The sequence below is a fragment of the Aulostomus chinensis genome, chromosome 14 (assembly GCF_037954235.1).
Source record: "Aulostomus chinensis isolate RoL2024-O1b breed Wild chromosome 14, RoL_Achi_v1.0, whole genome shotgun sequence".
NCBI classification, from domain to species: Eukaryota; Metazoa; Chordata; class Actinopteri; order Syngnathiformes; family Aulostomidae; genus Aulostomus; species Aulostomus chinensis.
The window spans coordinates 17916495-17932842 of record NC_141333.1 but is presented as its reverse complement, the minus strand read 5'-3'; the positions used below and the strand labels follow the sequence as shown (position 1 = coordinate 17932842).

The following is a 16348-nucleotide window of genomic DNA, read 5'->3' as shown; positions in this document are numbered from 1 at the left end:
GTCAACGTCAACAAAAGCAGGCAAAAGTTCAGTGTTCGATGATGATAATTTGCAATTTTCTGTTAATCAGTGTGATGATTAATTTACAGTTGTTCCAGCTGTAATGTGAGGATATAATACACAAGCTGATAGTGTTATTGCTGCCGCCACTGCTGCTGCTGCTGCCGCTGCTTCGTTCCCAGTGTGCAGGCTGCAGATAGATGCTCTGTTGGCGGTTGCCTGGGGATTCTTTGAGAGGGTTAAACGATTGTTAGGCTGGACCACAGTAACAGGTGGCACGAGGGGAGGAGCGGCGCTCTGTAAACAACCATTGATGGTCAAGCCTTTGTCTGGACAGGCTGTGTGTTTTCCATCTCCACAGCTCCCCATGTTGCTCGACCAGGTGCTCTTGCCTATTTTTAAAGCCACACGCTTGCTGAAATCCTTTTCTTCCCATCGCTGTCTTTTTCTAAGAGAGAATTTACTCATCCTGCACTGTTTTCCCTGCTTCAATTCCTCTCAGGTCCTTTTCACCGCCAACACCGCCTTCACTATACTCCAACCCCCCTGCCACTTTTTCTTTTCTTTCCCCTCTGTTCCATGCTCTCCTTCCTCCCCCTCCCTCCCTCCACATCGTTTCCCGCCGCCCTCCCCCTCTCTCAGAGGAGATTGATTGGGTAATCTGGCTGGGTGCCAGCAGTGCCCGCTTTCTTGCTCGGGGGAAGGAGAGAAGCGGGGGGCGACATGACGACATGCAGGAATAATAATAACATCCATAATATAAGCAGAGTAGGTACGGATGGAGGGATGAAGGTGAGAAAGAGAGAGCAGAGGAATGGAGTCGGCGTTGGCACCGTGATATCTTGTTCATACAGATTTGCATGGCCATTTTTTCCTTTAAATACAGCCTACACACAAACAGCGTGCCACCACACCATCTCTGTCCGTCTCTATCTGTCTTTCAATCTTCCTGCCCCCCGATACATCCTCCGTTTGTGCCCATGTCATCTTTTAATATCAAGCCATACGTGCAGTGCAGGCAGACAAGCACTGAGCGAGAGGACGCTGTCTTTGTGTGCTGTTATTTACTGTAGTTCCCGTAAATGAAAAAGGCCAGTCAGCTGTCGGTGTATACCTTTCTCTATCTGAGAGAAGCAACAAAGCCTCAAAGTGCTGCCCTCAAGCTGTGTGTGTGTTCGGCTGGAGGTCTGGAAGTGACAGAAGCAGAGGATCAAATATTGTTTACGATTCCCTTCCTTGCAGGTTCATTCTGGGCAAGCTTAAACTGTGCTGCGGTTTACCATTTGATCTCAGCTCCGCGAGTGAGCGGGTATGGGCTCCCGGATCTTTGTCTGACACAGACAGACGTGGAGACAACAAACCAGGGACAGACAAAAAGACAAGTGACAAAGGGAGCAGAGACAGAGAGACAGGAAGCAGGAGGGAGCTGGAGAGGGAGAGAGGGGGATGTAACAGTTTGCTGGAAGAAAAAGGTGTCTGAACACTGGGGACTCCTTTTGAAGTTTTTCATAGTTTATCTGAGTTTTGGTGCTAGCTATGTATTGTGTTCAGCTAGCCGATGTTATTCTGGAAGCCAAACCCTGCAGCGTTTACTTTGCTTCCTTGCATGCAGATTTACAACCCAGTCCAATTTCATTTCCCTCACCCAGTTACCCATGAATGCCCTCTTAGTTGCAAAATCATCATCCATAACATTTAAATAAATGCTTCAAATGAATTCTACATTCTGGAAAACTCCCCGGGGCACTTGTTTATCTCTCCCATTGAAACTAGTGTGACTAGTTCAGTCATTTTCAGGAAATACATTATGGTCCAATAAACAATACAGAAAAAAGAACATATAACAAAATCTGCCTTGTAGTTCTGTGCCTCCCTCAAACCAGTCAAGTACAAGTTTACATGATCCATGTCTGTCCAGGGGCCATATTAAAGAATATGGAGTTAGACAAATAAAAATATTAAGTATACAGCTTCTGTTCCTCCATTATATAATTGAATAACGACCAGGGAATATTGTTTCAGAAGATTCTGAACTGTAGTAGTGTTGGTGTTTTCACATCATTTCATCATCAGCATACAGACTTAGTAACACCCACAATAACATGTTCAACCTCTACTTTTAAACCACCAAATTTGGAAATGTTCACCTTGACAGTCCACTCTAGCTGGACTTGTAAAGGAAAAAAAAAAAATCCATGTAATTTGTCAATCTGGCTGAAATTTAAGTCAGACTGAGACCTCATGAATGCAACCCAGAGTCCAGCCGGCCTCTTAACAGCCTGCATCCGAGCATGTCCCTTAAATTCCACTGAGGTGTTTACCTTGAAGTCAAACAGCGAACAGTCACTGGAGTTGTCATCATGGTGGCCGAAACATCAATGGAAATATTTTTGTAGTTTTTTTGGAACAGACAAGGGGACAAACTTTATGCTCAACTTAATGTTTGAACACAGCTTTAGGAGTTGTCTGTTTTTAGGAATCTTTCTATAAAACGGGGGCGCTGCTGGCACAGGTTTACGTGTTTGATATGCGGCGCAAAAAGCGAACCGAAAAAGAGTCAGAGGGGCAAACCGCCAACTAACATTTTCAGAGCGACTTTATCGTTTCCTCCTCGTTCATCTGTCCGGAGGTTAGCAACAATAGTCCGTTTAAACGGCCTAATCGAGCTACAGCTAACAACTGTAGCTTTACATGTAAACCCATTGAATGAGTCATGCGTGCTGAATGTGTTCACTCTTGCTTTTGATGCTGTCCACTATCGCAGGACCTTAATGGGTGTGAAGGCATTAAAACAGACTGTGGTTGACGGTTGACTGTGGCAAGACTGGATGAACAATTTGTTCGGAGGTTAGGAATTTTTAGAGTGACCTTCCATGCCAGAGGTGTTTATTTCTTTGATACCTTGTCTGTTAGGTTTCTCTTGCTCAGCTTGCATAACTGACTGTGCTGAGCTGTGCACACACAATCACGCACACACATACACACACGAACTCACACACGCTCTCTCTCTTTGTAGAAGGTGGCTTGGAGTAGCACTCCATTACTGCTGTTCCTCATTAGGTGTAAAACAGTGACGACGGCAACAAGGATTGTCAGGCTGGTCCCTCGGTGTGAAAAGTATCTTTAAAGATACAGCCCTGATGGTTTGCTCATAATTTCCTTCCCTGTACGACCTACGCTCTTATATTATATCATCACACTTGAGCTGCAACAACTAAAACTGAACAATTTTAACTTGATTTTGGACATGAATGTACATGAAACTACACGTTGAGGATATGTATAAGATAGTGGTTTCAGTGGGAATCATGGATTTTTAAACATATAATATTAATGCATTATATCCTTGATGACATTCACAAACGCGTGCGCGCGTGTGTGTGTGTGTGTGTGTGTGTGCTACATTTATCTGAAGGATATTACTGGACTCAGTAAAACTTTCTGCTAGACATGGATGTTTAAGAACTTTGGTCAGATGCTTTGTTATTGTTTCCTTATTTTGTGGTGATATTTCACAGTGGTTGTATGAATTTGAATCGCTGCCTTGTGCTGCTGCGGCTGCCACAAAACACTGTATGTTTTGGGGCTTGATTGAACTTCCAAGTTTTGTTCTGCACTAGATGGTACAAACACAACATTTAAATAAGAAGCTGCTGTCCTGATCACCACGAGTTATATATCGGATGACACGATGATGATAACATTCATTCAGCTTGAGTCATAAGTAGCTGTGTTGAAATAATGGCTAAAGTGTCAAAGGCGACAAAATTGCCCAGTTTAGGGGTCTAAAGTGAAAACACTCTTTCAAGAGTTTACCTCAGTCCATTGTAGGGTACAGTTTGTTGTGCAGACATGCTTTTTGGTGTGATATGCATGACACACTCAGGCATCCTGATAGCTTTTGTCCTTTGTTTGGAATGAAATTTCTCATCTGTGGCAACATTTTCTGCATTCATGGTGTATTCAGAGACTCTTTAGCAAAATTGAAATTAATCTGGGTTTTTCTGTTTGTTTATTTTTTTTGATGAGTACTTTTGATTTTTAGTTTGATTCTCTTTTGGAATGGAATTTCTCGATTGACATTATTATTGTCATTTTTGTTATGTTGACATGTCAACAAATTTTTGTCGGCCACGCCAACACATTAAAAGGTCCAGTTGGGAGGTATATGCTGTTTCTTTTTAACCTTTTACTTCCGACTGGGCTGTCTAAGGAGTCTGTTCATTCGCTCGTAAATCAATTAATTCCCGGTGAAAACCTCTTAGCTGTTGATTTGCTGTTGAGGCCGTGGACACGGTGATAATAAAAACAAGCTAAAGTTACCATGCGATCCTTGAGCGAGCAAGCTGAGTGAAGCAACAGGTTGTTAGTATCTCTGCAGCTTGTTCACAGCAATATTGTTATGATCCACCAGTTTCTGTGGGATGTTCTTGGTCCTCAGATGGTGGGGAAGTATTCTGTTGCTTTCTTTGGGACTAGAAAAGAGGCTGCTGCTGAGGTTTTTATCTGCATGGTCCATGTTGGCACTGGTTACAAACTTGGTCAAGATGAAGGCTCTTGCCTGCGTGGAGAACAGACCAATTTATATCAGAAAAAGACCAGTATCATGATGGATTTATTGTGCAGGGACTCTGAAATGCCAGTTACACACAGCTGGAATAACAAGATTCTGCGAAGGACATGTTCATTCCAGACTGCACTTAAATTGGCGCAACGCTGTGTTTTTGTGATCCTTTTTTCGAATGATGTTTGCGTGAGTTAAAGTTAACAGAGGGAAGCCATGTCACGCGTGTTACGTTTTGCCTGCCCAATTTTTTAAAGATTCTGCTAATTTGGTCTTTTAATCACGTGCACTTAGAGTTCACGGTTACATTGTGTCCTTTTCTGTCTGTTTTCAGGATCAGGAGTCTGCACATGGTGTTTTACTTTGAAAATTGACCGGATTAACTGTGACATTTGTGTGGGGATGTCCTGTCTGGCTCGAGCTGCTCTGTGCAGCTTGATGCGCATTCCATCCAAAATAGACTCATTGTGTATTCTATTGCAGAATAGAACACTGAGCCGCATCAGGAATGCAACTGAAACGCATGGAACTGAAATCAGGCCTTCGTTTAGATTTCATAGATTATTAGCACAGGTGGAAGTGACGAATGTGGCCTCAGCAAAGACGAATGCCAGTGACTTAGCAGTGCGACTGTAACAATACGACTTCAAATGCAACAGTCTCAGAGTTCTTTGATAAAATATTTGCATCATTAATATTGAGCCATCATGAGCGTCTTCAGAGTGAAAAGGTAACCCAGCATCACCTGCAGCACTGCTTTTGCTGAGTTTCCTAATCTTCTCTCTCTCTCTCTCTCTCTCTCTCTCTCTCTCTCTCTCTCTCTCTCTCTCTCTCTCTCTCTCTCTCCCCTGCTCTTCCTCCTCCTCTCTCTTCATGGCAGTGGACACGCTCTTAGCTGGCATCGCAGCCTGGCACAGAGTGTCCTGGTCTCAGCATGTGTGTCTGTGTAACTGTGCATGCGTGTGTGTGTGTCTGTGTGTTCTGTCTGCTGCACAGCTCTGCCAGTTCACCAGTCTCAAGTACCAGCTGGGCACCCGAACTCACAACCAAAATAAACTGGCCGCTCTATCAATGAGCCAATCAGTGTGTGTGTGTGTGTGTGTGTGTGTGTGTGTGTGTGTGTGTGTGTGTGTGCGCGCGCCTGTGTGTGTGTGCATGCTTACCCAGAATGAATGCCTGAGATGTTCGCCTCTCTCACTTCTTAGAACTCTCATGCCTCCCCTACTGGGATTAAAGACTAAAACAATTACAGAGCCCTTTTTTGCAATGTAAATTCTCTTGAATACAGACTTAATCCTCATTTTCAAAGACAGCAACACGAAGAGGCAGAATAAATATGTGTGAGCGATCCAATGCAAGCCTCTGTTGGGGTTGCCCAAATTACACTTAGAGCTCATTTAGAGCAACAGTCCCAGGAACGGTGCAACCAGAACAACTCTGGTCCCTGTTGTGCATTCCTGAAGAGAGCAAGATAAAGGTCTGCTCACTGCCGCTCCCTCAGACGCTTTTTAATGAGATGGCCACTAAAAAAACACCTTTATCTTTGTTACATTTTGTCTTTGGCCTGGCGCCTTTTGAAGTTCATTGAATGTGTATGTGTGTGTGTGTGTGTGTGTGTGTGTGTGTGTGTGTGTGTGTGTAAACTTTTGGATGCTGAGAAGAACCAGATTTCTGAACCTGCGACATCACCCTGTTGCTGTTACACGACTGTTGTTTCATTTCAGTTTAATAAATGAATGACACGGAGAGATGCGCCCCTCTGCACAGTGTTCATCTGCTGTGTGTTTGATGGTTATTTATTTCTGTTTTAGAATGTTATCCCCTGCAGACAAACTGAGAATTTACGTTTTTTTTTGTTTTTGTGACCATTCAATGCCTTGATCGCGCTCTGTTCATTCACACATTCCTTTTGTTTTAATTTTAAAACTAGCTGGAAATCTTCCACAACAAAATCTGGAATTGCTTTTAAAGATAATGAGAAAGTCAGTTTTGTAAGTTGAAGCAGATAGGGAACATCCCTGGGGAATTTTGCCCCTAAAGTTCTTTTACCTTTGGAAAGTACCACTTCTCTCATTACACGAGATTGTACTGCAGGAATTAAAATGAGTCTCTGGTTCTTCTCGGTCCCCTGGGAATGTGGAAATGCCCTAAAAGCAGCTACAGGTGTGTTAATGAAAGTTAGATTGGAGAAGGGTTTGTTTCTGTTAAAAGCTTTAAAGATAAATGCACTGAATCTGATTGTCAAGCCGTTTTTGCACCTTCAGAAATATTTGCACTTTATGTTATTTGCATGTGTGTGTTTACATGTGTGCAGTGGTGATGGCGGGCAGGGAGCGTGCTTTACGGCTGCCCTGGGTATATTTACCGACAGTGACTTTAATGCAGTGTAATGATTATTTTTATTCCAGCTACTTCGGCAGCCCGTTGGCTCTGAGTGGAATGACTCCCTGTTGGTTCACTGATTACCTCTGTGGCTGCTGCCACACCTGGCTCCTCCACTATTACACCTTCAGCCTCCCTCCCTTCACTGCTCCACTTTCATCTCTCCCTCTCTTAGCGCACCTTTACCTGTCTAACGCTGCAACTTCTGTCTAGTCTTACCTCATGTGTCAGTCAGTGGATCTGTATTATAATGTATTCTAAGTGTAGTGAGGTAATAATATTTGTCGTTTAAGGGTCGATATTAATACTAATTAGTAAGTCAAGAAGGCTGATAACTGACACCATTCAGTATTCATCCATCCATCCATTTTCTTCCACTTATTCCTGTTAAGGGTCGCGGGGGTGCTGGAGCCTATCCCAGCAACCTTCAGGTGAGAGGCTGGGTTCACCCTGGACAGGTCACCAGTCCATCACAGGGCCAACACAGAGAGACAGACAACCATTCACACTCACAGTCACACCTACAGTCAATTTAGAGTATCAATCAGCCTCGTCCTCTCTTGATGTCTTTGGACTGTGGGAGGAAGCTGGAGTACCAGAGAGAACCCACACAGGAACAGGGAGAACATGGAGACTCACACAGAAAGATCCAGTGCTGGAGCCGGGGCTCGAACCTGGAACTTTCTTGTTGTGAGGCAACAGTGCTGACCACTGCACCACCGTGCCGCCCCATTCAGTATCATTAATGTTAACATTTCTGTGAAAGAATTTATAATAATACAAACCAAGTGCTGCCTGTAAATCAACATGTATTTAGTGGAAAATTTCTATTGAATTAATTGTATGAACAATGCATACAATTAAAAAGTGCATAATGTAAATTGTGAAAATGCAGAAAAATAGTGCTCAAAATAAAACATATTAAAATATATATTTTTATATGAAGATGAAAGGTTCCCAGCAGGCTTTTACTGAACTGAATTGAAAACATGAAATTGCGTAATTAAGTTTTACAGAATAAGGTCTGCCGTTCTACTTCTGATACATTTGTAGGGAAAACAGCCTACTGATAAAGAAATATTTTGATACTGGAAATATGAAAAATAAGAGGATATCTAAGCCAATAATCGACCAAAGAGCTTAAGTAGCGCTTTAGAAAAAGTCAATGGACATTTCTTGGCCCATTCCAATTTTCTGATTCTTTTTGTAAGTGTGACTTGGCGGTACTGATTTTCTGTCTTAAGAACTATCCTTTTTTTTTTTTTAATTATTTATGAGAATTTTCAAATTGAATTACAAGTCAGAGACAAGGAGACAATAACAAATAAATAAACGGTAATAAGAAAATTAAAAAAAATAAAAAGCAACAGTGACATAGAAATGTATAATAGAACAACAATAGAATAAATAAATAAAAGGGGGACAAAGTCACCTGCTCCACTTTTTAGCTGTCTATCTTACCAAGGAGCTGCATGAACAAGGTAGGTGTGTGAAGAGAGTATCATTGGTCATTAATATGCCAGACTCCATGTACTGAGAACTTCAGAGGGTTACCAGAAAGTTCATATTTTTAAGAATTATACTTGACAGAATGTAATAACATAAATATCAACTTTTCTTCAATGGAAAATTTTATTTTCATGATTACAGAAAATATTACCCATAGTTTTCCACCAGGGCAGCACGGTGGTGCAGTGGTCAGCACTGTGGCCTCACAGCAAGAAGGTTCCTGGTTTGAGTCCCGGCTCCATCACAGGATCTTTCTGTGTGAGTCTCCATGTTCTCCCTGTTCCTGTGTGGGTTCTCTCTGGTACTCCAGCTTCCTCCCACAGTCCAAAGACATCAAGAGGGGACGAGGCTGATTGATACTCTAAATTGACCGTAGGTGTGACTGTGGGTGTGAATGGTTGTCTGTCTCTATGTGTTGGTCCTGTGATGGACTGGTGACCTGTCCAGGGTGAACCCTGCCTCTCGCCTGGAAGCTGCTGGGATAGGCTCCAGCCCCCCCCCCACAACCCTTAACAGGATAAGTGGTAGAAAATGGATGGATGGAGTTTCCCACCAAATTGCACTAGATAACGAGATCTTTTCTTAATTTAACCCTACAAAATACATAAATAAAATAATTAAGTGCTACCCTAATGAAAGAGGAACAAAATATTCTTCTGAAAATGAGTTGTTGTATATCCAGCTATATCTGAATATCTTTTATTTATTGAGCAAATGCAAATGAATCCAGCATCAACTGAAGGATAGGAAAGGCTGCAGGCTAGTTTGTGGCTCTGAGCTCTGCCTGCTAGCCTTAGCTGCTTGTCCTTTGTTAGCGTCCTCAAATTGGAGTTTACACCATCTGACTAGGATTGCTGTTCATATTTCTTTACATTTATTCAATATTGTGAGTTTTATGTCCTCATTAGGACAAACCCAATCAGCGTTAAATCTGGTTGCAGCGAGATTTCAGAAGTCACATACAAATTCCATGGCATCGAAAACAATTTTTTTTTTGAAGATGGGCAATCGTGTTTTGACAATTCATTTGTAACTATATTAAACTAGGATCTTCTGTAAATTTCACTTGGCAAGATACTTGCAAGACACGTGCTCTCTTTGTCTTTCCTTCTCACCGAGGGTGCATGACTGAGGTAGTGCTAGGCTAACATTAAAACTACACCATAAGCTACGTAACATAAGCCACGGTAAAATGTGTATTTCAGCATGAAAACTCTGGGGTGTATACAGCCTCCATCAGTCCTGGAAGAGGTGCAGCACTGATTCCAACGCTGGCCCCGATACCTACGGCGCTTAAAGAAATGGGTATCATCGGCGTTTTGTAGAACCGAGTGGTATTGCAAGTATGGGTTCATCCCTAGTCCTCATACTTACAATTAAGAACCTCCACAGTGACCCTGAATTTCGCCCAGCCATGACTGCGCAGTTTTCCAGCTGCAGTGCCGATCACGTTGGTCCTCCGCACAACTGCGATTTCCAGCTGTCCGCCAGCTTTGTTCAGATACTGCTGATTTGGATGTTGTGTCTTGATTTATGTGTTTCCAGAGTACGAGTTTGTATTGTGTCACTTTTAGGTCTATTATTGAGATTGGAAGCCTGTACATGGTGTTTTATTTTGAAAATTGACCAGCTATACTGTGGCATTCATGTGGAGACTTCCTGTCTGGCTCCATGTTCTCTGTGCAGATGACGCGCTGTCTGTCAAAAATAGACTCGCTGCTATTCCTGGTGAAGCAGTGTGCTCTGGCAAGTGACCGGCTAGGAATCCGAAATATGTGACACTGACCGACCAGTCACTGGTCAGGGCTGGTCATGCTGAGAACCGGCTGATTATGGTTCCTGGCCAGGCAATCGGTGCATCCTTAGGTGAAATTTTTTTTTTTTTTTTTTAAAAACTCGCTAAATTTTACTATTGTGTTTTTTGGTTGCTTGAGGTGGCGTATACCTTTAACAACAGAAAATGGAAATCTCCCTGTCAAATACGCTCTGATGTAGAAAATCTTAAACTTGTGTGATTGACCACCCATCTTCTTCCTCCTCCTTCGTCCCCTGAGAGCAGCAACATGTCCAAAAGAGAGTTATATTTAAGGATAATTACTGCTCGCCCAACTGAAGTTTATTCCTCAGGAACTCGCTCCATTTTTCGCTGATAGATGTCCCTTCTTTTATTTTGTTATCGTCGTTGCCTATAATGCCATCTTCTGGCAGCCTATTTTATTTGCTCCTAACCAGTTAATGGAATTGCACACGTTTCCTTTTTTCAACATATCCACAGTTTCACTAGACAATTGCGTGGAAACACAATGTCTGACTTGCTATATGTCTCCTGCTTCTTTGCTCCTCTGCTTTCTAAGTCCTGAAAGACTTTGCAGGAGTCTGCAGAGTTTTCTGAGGAAGTTTAAAGCTTTTAGTTGATAGTTCACTCAAATGTTATTATCTCGATATTTCCCTATTAGTTCTTGCTCAGCACACCTACACAGCCAGCCACATCACGCTGACGCAGATCTAAATGCAGCCTTGAGTGTCCGTAGACTCACTATTCTGGTGCACACTGAAGCTGCACGAATGACTCAGCCGCAGACAACAGGTGTGTGTGTGTGTGTGTGTGTGTGTGTGTGTGTGTGTGTGTGTGTGTGTGTGTGTGTGTGTGTGTGTGTGTGTGCGCGTGTGTCACTGAACACTCAGATATACATTGAAATGTATTTACCCCATACATAGATCAATAGAACCTCTACATAAATCGCAAATAAAGTTTGTGCCTCCTGATCCACATTCACAGTTTGGTGCAGTTGAGACAACAGAGCTGTAAATGAACTAAAATGTTTACATACTGGTGTATAAGCAGGTGCATGTGCATGTATGACTGACAGCTTTTCTTCTGGGATCTGCAGCTTCATTATTTGATCAGTCGATCGAAAGAAAATTCGTCGTGAATTCATTTGATGAATTGTTTCTGACTTTTTTCCAAACAAAAGTGTAGAGGGAAAAAAAAAAAAAAGCGAATATAGGGATTTGCTGCCTTTTTGGTCATTTGTGACAGAAAAGAAATTATCGTTTGGGTTTTAAACTGTAACTACATGGACCAAGGAGGTAATTCAAAAACATCACTTTGAGCTCTAGCAAATGGTGATGAGTATTTCTAAGATTTTCTTGACATTTAATAGCCTAAATGATTCACGATGAAAATAATTTTCAGATTAATCGATAATAAGAATAATCGTTGCATCCCAAATCAACACAAGCAAGTTTACAATTGAGGAGGGGACAAATATCTCGAGGGATGCAATGAAAATAGGAAGCGAGAAGGCATTTACAAGCATAATTATGTAATTTTTTTTTTAAAACGCCGCTGTATTTTTTATCGTTTTTTTTTGTTCCAAACTGTATTTTATAATTTCAATACGTCACATTACAAATAATTAATTTCTTATCAGAGGCAAAATTTTAGAGAGATTTAATTTTAAAATTCAACATTAGACTGTCCTTATATTGTCTTGATCGCAGGAAGTTTCTTATTTTCATTATTAATATTATTCCCATCCTATAACCACACTATTTATGTTCTGACATGATGATTACTGTGATAAAATGTACAAAAAGTGGGGTTAGTTTGATGGTGTTTTTAGAGGTGAATGCACCTCCTGCTCTACTTTAGTGCTTTGAATGAATGACTTTTACTCTACGTTTATACTGATCTACAATCAGCTGTGCAGGGTTGCCACTGGCCAACTTTTGTTCTGCGCAGCGACTGCTGATGTCATCACTGTTGTTGTGTCAGCCTGTTGAAAGAATTGGAGGCTGTTTCTCCTCATATATGTTTTTGCACGCATGCACATAAAGAAATTTTTTTCACTTGACACACATTCAACTTTTAGCTGCAAAGTGTCAGTGAAAGGCTACGAATCCTGCTGATTCCGCAGGTGAGCTGATGTGGTGCCATCAGCTGGCCTCCAGGTCAGCGTGGGGTCAGAGGCTGCTGCTGCTCAGGGTTAATTCTTCTGTTCACAGACAGAAAATCCTAAAAAACCACAGCATGTACTGGAGTAACAAATACAGCGTGTGAACTTGGAGTATGCTGTCTGGATTGAAGCCTTCAGATCAGTTATTTATATCTCTCATGATGATGTTCAGTGGCTAAACAGAGCGACACATCTGTTTCATTATTGACTGAATGTTTGGACTTAATGTTCACGTGTTCCTGTGTTATTCCACTTATCTGAGCTGCTGGATTTGTTTTCATTACTCAGATCTTTCCTGTAAAAAGTGACATTTGGAATCCACTGCACTGCACTCTGTCGCACTCTGTAAAGGTCATCTTTCTCTGAAGGAGTGTGTGTGTGGGTGTGTGTGTGTGAGAGAGAGAGAGAGAGAGAGAGAGAGAGAGAGAGAGAGAGTATTTTATGTGATGCTACTGTTGCTTTGTCTTGATTTGGTTTCCTGACTCTGTCTCTGCTCTGCTGGACTGAGCGTCTCTCTCTCTGGTGCTGAACTGTTTAGTTGGATGCTGTAATCTCTTCAGTGCATGGCCAGATTACTGTCTGCTCCATATTGTCTGGTGGCGGGCTGCTGGATGGAGCGATGTCAGGAGGAGGGGAGAGAGGGAGAATAGAGGAGACTGCTGCTACATAAGGAAGATTACCTTTTATTAATATATCCATCTGGACGTTTGCTATATTTGGTTGTTTGTCAGGGCATTTTATTTGTGTTTAAGGACGTACAGCATAAAGCTCATGAGGGTGTAATCTAGATAAATCAAAACTGAGATTAAGCATATGTGCTGTTTCCCAAGAGAAGTCACATGAACAGCATTTTGGTTTAATGATGTTTATTCAAGTATTGCATTTATTCCCTTTTGTGACTAATATGATAAATCCTTTGTGCTATTTATCCAGAACAAGAAATTACTCCAAAAAACTGAATGATTTTTCAGTAAAGAAAAATGCAGAAATGTGAGTATTCATTGTACCCCCACACCCACCAACACATAGACACACACACACACGCACCCACACACCCCACCCTTCCACGCGTCTTCCTCTCCATCTCTTTCTGTCTCCTGTGCACTCCGTGCAGAAATGATTTCCATTCCTGCTGAATTAATGAGGTTCTGCTGAACTGAGAAAAAGGCAAAGGGAGAGTACACACACACACGCACACACACACGCACACACACACACACACACTCTCTCAGACACACATCTGCTATAGCCATATTAAAGTGTATTCCCTCTCTCATATGCACACAGTGATTCACTGAAGCTTGGCCACTTTCTGCTGTTTCAAAATAAATTGTTTAGGTTTTTTGGCTTTAAAAAAGAACAACCTAAATAGACATTTCGGACAGCATGTCACCAACAATTGAGTTTTTCGGCATGGTTCATCGAGATGTGATGGCAAAAACACCCAAACAACAAATCTTACACATATACGTTGAAGAATAATTGTGGCCTCAAAGCTGGGCGTAGTCACCATGGTAACACAGTACTCTGTGTTTTAAAAAACTCACATGGTTGGGTGTTGCTGGACGTTGTTAGGCACCTTCATCTTCTCTCTCTCACACACACACACACACACACACACACACACACACACACACGCTGCAGCTTTTTTTGCCTGAGTGGTGGGTAAGACACCATATTTGAAGTCAACCAAAGACTGATGATGAGTAAACATGGTTCAACTGGGGTTTGCATTAGAAACGTGAAGGAGCATTGAGTCAAAAAGATGTAATTGCGGTGCCAGCGGCTATTGTTCTGCACCAGCTTCTGCACCTCTTGAAAAGCTCCGTCAAGGATCAGCTGAACAAAGAGGAGGAGAAACTCCATCAGCACATTCCGGTGAGGTTCTTCGTACTGCAAAATAATTTTCCTAAAAGTCACAAGCAATAATTTCATGTATTAACACAGACTACATCGAGGTGCATCCACTTTCTCTTTAGTTTCTTTTTTTTCTCTGCCTTTCTCTATCAAATGATTGTGCACATTCAGTCAAGCGCCCTCTCCCTCTCCTCCATCGCCACTGTCTCAGTGTTTTTCTCCCCCATTTGTCATCTCTGAAGCAAAGGAACACATTCCATTTTCATGTGTTTTTGTTCTCTTCCTCTATTTGCTTAAATTTCTTCACCCGCCTCTCTGTTTTGATCTCAGGCAACCAGTCAGCGGTCAATAATCTGTTAAATAGCATCGATCACCACCATTTACTTTCCTGGCCAGCTACTTAGGTTGTAAAGCTGATCAATGGATTTGAATGGGAACCACTGAGATAGCGGACTGACTGCTGGGACGCGCTCTGCAATCATATCATTTGTCTTCATTTGCTGTTCAATTATTTGTTGTAATGGCTGCTGTCGAAAACAGACCCATGCTGGTCCATGCTGCCACACCGAGTCTGAAACTGTAGAGTGCAAGCTGTGATGCCGAGCCTGCTCACCTTGACTCTGAGCCCCCCCCCCCCCCCATCCGACTCCTGCTCCTCCACCTCCCTCGCTTCCGTCTGACAGCAGAGGAAAGACATTATATAGTAACTGGCATGAGAGGAGCAGGATCACGTGTCCGAACAAGTATCGGAGTGTGTTCCTGTGTGTGTGTACGTGTGAGTGCATGCAGATGGTGCCAATGTCTGGCTGTGTGGAAGAAGTCGGACCCCGACTGGACTTCCTCTGCCCGAGAGCCCCTTCCTGAAATCATCAATCACTTCTTGTAGGACGCGGACATGGCAATGTGAGTGTCCTCGCGTGTTTACATTTGTGTGTGGGAGTTGTTCTTTGTTTAACTTTCAAGTGGGACAGCAACTCATATGCTCTTTCAAAGTTTTAGTTCTTTCCCATTGGTCCATATTTGCTTTAGACTCATACGGGTGTTTATTTTGAATGTGAACCCCTTTGGTCACTCTACTCTACCCTTAATACTCTAATCAATATTCCCTTAACAGATTAAAAACATGAAATCCTTTCAAATCCAAATTATTTTGCTTTAATGTTACTACAACTGTTTACATAATAGTATTTAATATAATAATATATAATGTCGTCATCACAGCAAACCATATTATAAAACCGAATCTATGATTTCTTAGTTGGTCGAGACGCTGAAAAAAAAAACATTCATTGACTAATTTGAAGAAATCATGTGTCTTAACAATTTCACTCTTTACTGAACCATAAGAGTTTTTATTTGCTGCCTGAATGTGATCGTGTTCCCTTAAGAATCATAATAACCCTTGAAGTTGCAAGACAAGAAAAATTGAAAATAAGCAACTCCATGTGAACTCTTAGGAATTTTTACAAACCCTTGTTATTTCCGAGCAAATCCAAACTGACTTCATCTACATTGAGGGCAAAATGCTGATAATAACCATGATCGACTCCATAAATCCCTGCACTTTCTAATCAGTTTCACCTGAATAATGTCATCGTCAAAGTAAGCAAAATTCACAGTAAAATGTGTATTCTGATCTTAGTTGCCTTAGTTATTTGATGTCGTGGTGGAGTTTTCATTGCATTTCACAAAATGTGCTGCAGCCTAACAGCTTGATGATGCAGCTCGAGCTTCTAACTTCTGTTTACTCGGTTCAAAGTGCAATGTTTGGCAATGAAACAAGAAAATACTCGAAATATTCCACAGTAGCAGCATGATGGTAACCGTTGTGGTAGTAACTTACTTACTTAGTGTCATCTGTCACTGCAGGACCTTCATTTGTTGCGTGTAAACAGAAATATAAATGGAATATTTTTAAAGCAGTTTTCCATATTTTCATTTCATAAATGACTGAAACAATCAGTCGCAATAATCCCTTTTGGTTTAATCGGCTCTCTGATTTGTGATTTATGTAGTTTGAAGCCCCCTCCCCTTTTCCTGGTTCAGGCTTTACTGTAGCATTAAAGTTGCCCTCCTC

The 16348-nt window shown here is 41.8% G+C and overlaps 1 protein-coding gene across 1 annotated transcript in view; it reads left to right on the top strand.

Annotated features, from left to right (window-relative positions):
• Window positions 1–16348, top strand: part of ssbp4 (single stranded DNA binding protein 4) — an 87389-nt gene that overhangs the window by 24568 nt on the left and 46473 nt on the right. The gene's annotated exons all lie outside the window — the stretch shown is intronic.